This window comes from Pogona vitticeps, chromosome 1 (assembly GCF_051106095.1).
Source record: "Pogona vitticeps strain Pit_001003342236 chromosome 1, PviZW2.1, whole genome shotgun sequence".
Taxonomy (NCBI): Eukaryota; Metazoa; Chordata; class Lepidosauria; order Squamata; family Agamidae; genus Pogona; species Pogona vitticeps.
The window spans coordinates 309,478,155-309,483,935 of NC_135783.1; positions in this window are offsets into that span (position 1 = coordinate 309,478,155).

The following is a 5,781-nucleotide window of genomic DNA, read 5'->3' on the forward strand; positions in this document are numbered from 1 at the left end:
GGACTACCGACGCCACCTGGGTTTCCATGGTGAGCGTCGGGTCCAAATATATGCCCAGGCTGCGGACTCCACTCTTCGCGGCCAAGGTGGCCCCCCCAAACATGAGAGAGTCACCCAAGCCACCTACCACGGGGGCACCCACCCTCAGAACTTCCATCTTGTCCGGGTTCAGCCTCAGCCCATTCTCCTGCATCCATTGCAGTACGGCCCCCAGGCAGCGCTGAAGGGAAAGGACAGCATCACCGGCAGTTGGTGAAAAGGAGATGTAGAATTGGGTGTCATCGGCATATTGATGACAAGAAGCACCACATCTCCTAATGACCCCACCCAGCGGCCTCATATAGATGTTAAACAGCATTGGGGAGATAATCGACCCCTGTGGAACCCCAAGAAGGAACGGAGCCAGGCCAGTGCTGAGCCACCAATTCCCAACTCGGAGAGCCTCCCCAGGAGGATACCGTGGTCGACAGTATCGAAGGCCGCTGAGATGTCGAGGACGACCAGCAGAGAGATGTTGCCCCTGTCGGCCTCCCTCAACAGGTCATCGTACAGGGCGACCAATGCCATCTCAGTACCGTGGCGCGGCCTGAAGCCCGACTGAAATGGATCCAGGGCATCTGTTTCATCCAGGTGAGCCTGGAGCTGATCGGCCACCACCCTCTCGACCACTTTGCTCATGAAAGAAACATTGGCGACGGGCCTATAATTGCCAGTTTCGTCCGCCGCCAAACTAGGTTTCTTTCTTAAGGGCCTAATGAGTGTCTCCTTGAGGGCAGATGGAAATCTACCCTCAAGGAAAGACTCATTTATTATTACTGTGGCCCATTCTGTTGTTATCGGCCTGGCTGCTTTGATTAGCCAGGCCGGGCAAGGGTCCAAGGAGGAGGAGGTGGCTCGACAGCGATCAAGCACCCTGGTGACAGAGTCAGGCATTACAGGCTGAAAAGAATCGAAAGTCACTGGGCAAGACGGAGCGCTGGACATCTCTGCTCGACTCACTGTTTTTAAACACGGAGAGAGCTCCTGGTGGATGGCCTCCACTTTAGATTTTAAAAAGGCTGCAAACTGGTCAGGGGAAAAACTAGGGGGAGGCCTATCACCTGAACCAGTTCCGAATAGGTCGCGCACTATACGGAATAACTTCGCCTGCTGATTGGATGCTTCGCTTATCCGGTTAGCGAAGAAAGATCTACATGTAGCCTTTACCTTAATGAAGTTGGAAGGGGTCTATAAGGTCATCAAGTCCATCCTCTGCTCAGTGCTGGAATCCAAAATATATCTCACAGATACAGCAAAGTATATTTGAAAGATAGTTGTCTGATTTTTTTTTTGAATGCCTCTAGCAGTGGAGCGCTCACCACCTCCTGAGATAATTGGCTCCATTCTCTTAGTGTTCTAAGAGTTAGGAAATTTTTCCTGATAGTCAACTGAAATCTGGCTTCCTTTACCATAAGTCCATTATTATGTGTCCTGCAATCTGGGATGACTGAGAACAGATCCTGCCTCTCCTCTGTATGACAGTCTTTCAAGTATTTGAAGAGTACTATCGTATCTCCCCTCAGTCTACCTTTTTCAAGGCTAAGCATGCCCAGTTCTTTCAGTCTTTCCTTATAAGGCGTATGTGCTACTACTTGATCAACATATGTTGTTGGCATGATCAAACTAATGAGCAGAAGTACAGTACATTACTCACAGGAATGTGTAGCACGTCTAAGAGAATTCCAAAAATTGTTCAGTTTTTTTCCTAGTAAACTACAGGGTTATTAATTTGCTATGCAACTTGTACAAGGATTGTGTCTTTCAATGTACCTGCAATTTATATTTCTTGCTCAGGCACCAAGCCATTTTGGAACACAGATAATTTGTATGAAATTTCATTGAAACACCGCAAAACAAAAAACAAAAAAGAAAGAAAACACCTCTCTCAGCTTTGCCCGTAGTTCCATTTTGATTCTATTTTGTTGAGAATATGTCCCTGTAGTCCAGTGTTACTGACCCAGAAACTAGAATATTTATAAATGTTTATATAAATGCACAAGAGCACAATGTAAATAACTTAACAACTTAGATAATTTTGTTTCTTTGTAATTTACTCAGTAGGAGACAGTAAGGATAAGATTTTCCAGAAAATAAAATTTGATTGAGAAAGTAAATGAAAAGCACTTCATGGCTGTCCCAGAGAAGGGAGAAACCAAGGGTAAATTAGGAGTAGAATCAAAAGAAGCTGACGAAATTGTTTAGTGATACTTCTAAGCAGGTTTTTTTTCAAGACATTTGCAAGAACTGAGTTCCAGAATTTTTAACCTGTTAATAACATGCCAGAACTGTATTCCGGCACCTTTTTCTAGTTTTAAGTAAGTAAGATAGGATTATTACTTAACTGCCTGGTTTATAACCTTTTTTTAAGATTTAAAGATTTAAATCTTAAAGAACCTCACAGATCAAGACTTCAGTCTCCTAAATAGGACTGGGAGCAGCAAAGCTCTAGACGAGGGGTCCCCAAACTTTTCACATTGAGGGTGACATAATATACTTGTGATATTTTCAAGGGATGAAGGAGCACACGTGTGCACATATGCGCTCACACCCACCCGCATACATGCATGCACACTCCCAATCCACGTGCATGCGCGTGCACACACACTCCCACCCACCAGCCCAACTGCCTGTCTTCCTGCACACATGCACACACACACACCCTCGCACATGCTCATGCACACAGATGGGCCAGATAAAAAGATCAGGTGGGCAAGATGTGGCCCATAGGCTGTACTTTGGAGACCCCTGTACTAGACAGATGGAATCAAAGGCCTTTCCTCACAGCACAACAACAACAACAACAACAACAACAACAACAACAACAACAACAACAACAACAACAACAACAACAGTTAGGCATGATAGAGTGGTAAAATTAGTGCACTGGTCATTATGTAAAAAGTATAATTTGCCAGCCTCCAAAAACCCATGGGAACATCGGGTAGAGAAGGTGTCAGAAAATGAGGAAGTCAAGATCTTGTGGGATTTCCAGATCCAAACTGATAGATACCTTAAACATAATACACCAGGCATAGTAGTAATAGAATGAACACATGTCCAGGTCATTGAGATTGCAATTCCAAGGGATACCAGAGTTGAAAATAAAGAATTGGAAAAACTAACAAAGTACAGAGGCCTGGCAATTGAAACATCTTGTCGCTGGAAGAAACACACTTCAGTGGTCCCCGTAGTCATTGGGGCTTTGGGAACAATATCAAGAAATTTTACACAGTACTATAAGCAACTGCAGATCTCAGAAATCACACCACCATCAGAGCTACAAAAAACGGCAATACCATACATACGGTGTAGATATTTAACAGATACTTAGATTTTTGGTTAAAACTTGTATCTGTTATATAATACCAGTCAATGTTTTAATAATTTTGACTGTGCCTGGAGTTTTTGAATGATGATGATGTACAGTCAATTCTGAATTATGTTGACCTTTTCCAGTATTTTTTTAGGTATAGAGATGTGGTTTACCATTCCCTTTTTCCTGAGGGCTCCCTGGAACTGTGCAGCTTGGCCCAGGCCACACAGTCTAACTCTTCTTGCAAGGGGAGCTGTAACCAGCCAAATCTGAGTTCTAAGATTCTCTGGCAAGGAATCAGGCATGGACACAACAGCTGAATCAAAGGCCCGATTTTATTTGAAAAGCAGCAAATAAAAGGTCACCTGGGACTTCTCTTAGAAGCAGAGAAGACCCCAAAAATACAGTGCACATATGTTTTATAATGATACAAACAAAGAGTCATAAAATGCTACAATTCTATTGGTCATTTGTACCCCAAGTTTGGATCCAGTCCCTCATTGAGTAGTGATGCCAACTATACTGATCTATTGGTTCCCTATATATGTATTTTGAATTGATGCCTTTGAATTGTGGTGCTGGAGGAGGCTCTTGAGAGTCCCCTGGACTGCAAGGAGAACAAACCTATCAATTCTAAAGGAAATCAAGCCTGAGTGCTCATTGGAAGGACAGATCCTGAAGCTGAGGCTCCAATACTTTGGCCATCTCATGAGAAGACCCTGATGTTAGGGAAGTGCGAAGGCAAGAGGAGAAGGGGACGACAGAGGATGAGATGGTTGGACAGTGTCATCGAAGCTACCGGAATGAATTTGACCGAACTCCGGGAGGCAGTGGAAGATAGGAGGGCCTGGCGTGCTCTGGTCCATGGGGTCACGAAGAGTCGGAAACGACTAAACGACTAAACAACGATATATATATGCAGACTGTGTGCCCATGTGTCCTTGGCCTATGCCCAAGATGCGCCTGAATGTTTAGGGAAAGAATCTTATCTTTTGGTATGTTTGTAGGCTTCCTGGGCCCTGATATATGGCCTTCACTCTCTGGTTCCCTGGTGTGAATGTTTTGGCCTGTCATTGCTGGTTTCTTCCTGCCTGCATTCCAGGACCAGGCCATCTGCCAGATCAAGAAGAGGATGGTCCAAACAAAAGTGTTACAATGACATTCTGTACAATATGTGAATGTTCCTCTACAGTGGTGCTTCGCAAGACAAAATTAATCCATTCCGGGGCTAATGTCATCTTGCGATATTTTCATCTTGAGAGCTGCGGTTTCCCATAGGAATGCAATGAAATTTAATTAATGTGTTCCTATGGGAATTTTTTTTAAAAAAAGTCACTTACCAGTTAGGGAGCTGGGGAAGCACCATAAGAGGACTGGCGTGGGGGCACCTCGCCTGGATCGCCACCTTAGGAGGTCCCCCGCGACTTCCCTTGCACTATCGGAAGACTGGCGGGGGGTCCCTCTGGGCGAGCGGCACTTGCAGAGGCTTGTCCAGCAGCATTTTTGAAGAGCATGCCCTTTCTCCCTGCCTTCGGTAAGGCTCCAAATGGAAAAAGACTTTCTTTTTTTCTTCTTTATCCATTTGGAGCCATACCAAAAGCAGGGAGAAAGGGTGCACTCTTCAAAAATGGTGCTGGACAAGCCTCTGCAAGCGCATTTGTCATGCGAAAAACAGTCATAGGAAGAATCGTCTTGCGAGGCACCCAAAACCTCACCAGACCCTTTCGCCTAGTGAGTTTTTCATCTGGTGAGGCAATCGTCTTGCGAGGCACCACTGTATTTGCCTGAGCTATGTGTGAATGTTCCTGGGCCTAGTTTCTCTGAGGCCTGTGTTTTCTCTGCTGAGGGTTATACTAAAATCTAGTTTGATTCTGCTCCAGTATCAGTACAGTGGGGAATTGAACTCCCAACCTCTTCTCCACAGCCAGATACCCAACTCCTTGAGTTATCGAGCTAGCTATACTATGCTATGCTATGCTATGCTATGCTATGCTATGCTATGCTATGCTATGCTATGCTATGCTATACTATACTGTTTGCCCACTATTTTAATACTTTTCATTATAATTTAATTACCATCTTCTCCAGAGGAAACATAATCCAAGAATTACAATACTCCTTTCCAGAAAAAAGAACAATTTTTGGAAGGGAAAGGAAAGGAAGGGCATAGAAGCACTGGTGGCCAGCTACAAGGCTGGCAAGAAAGGAAGGGAGGGAAAGAAGAGAAGAGTTTTCTTCCTTATGATCTGTTTATCTACACATGAAAGAGAAGGAGAGCAAAGGTCTGTAAAGTTGAAGAAAAAGAGCCTTTTTCTGGCCACAGCAGGATTTTAGAGACTGAGATTGCTAGATTAGAGGGTGCGGAGATTGGACCTGTTTGGTGTCTTGACAGCAGGAATGATTTTGAAATCACAGTAAGTCAGGGCTTT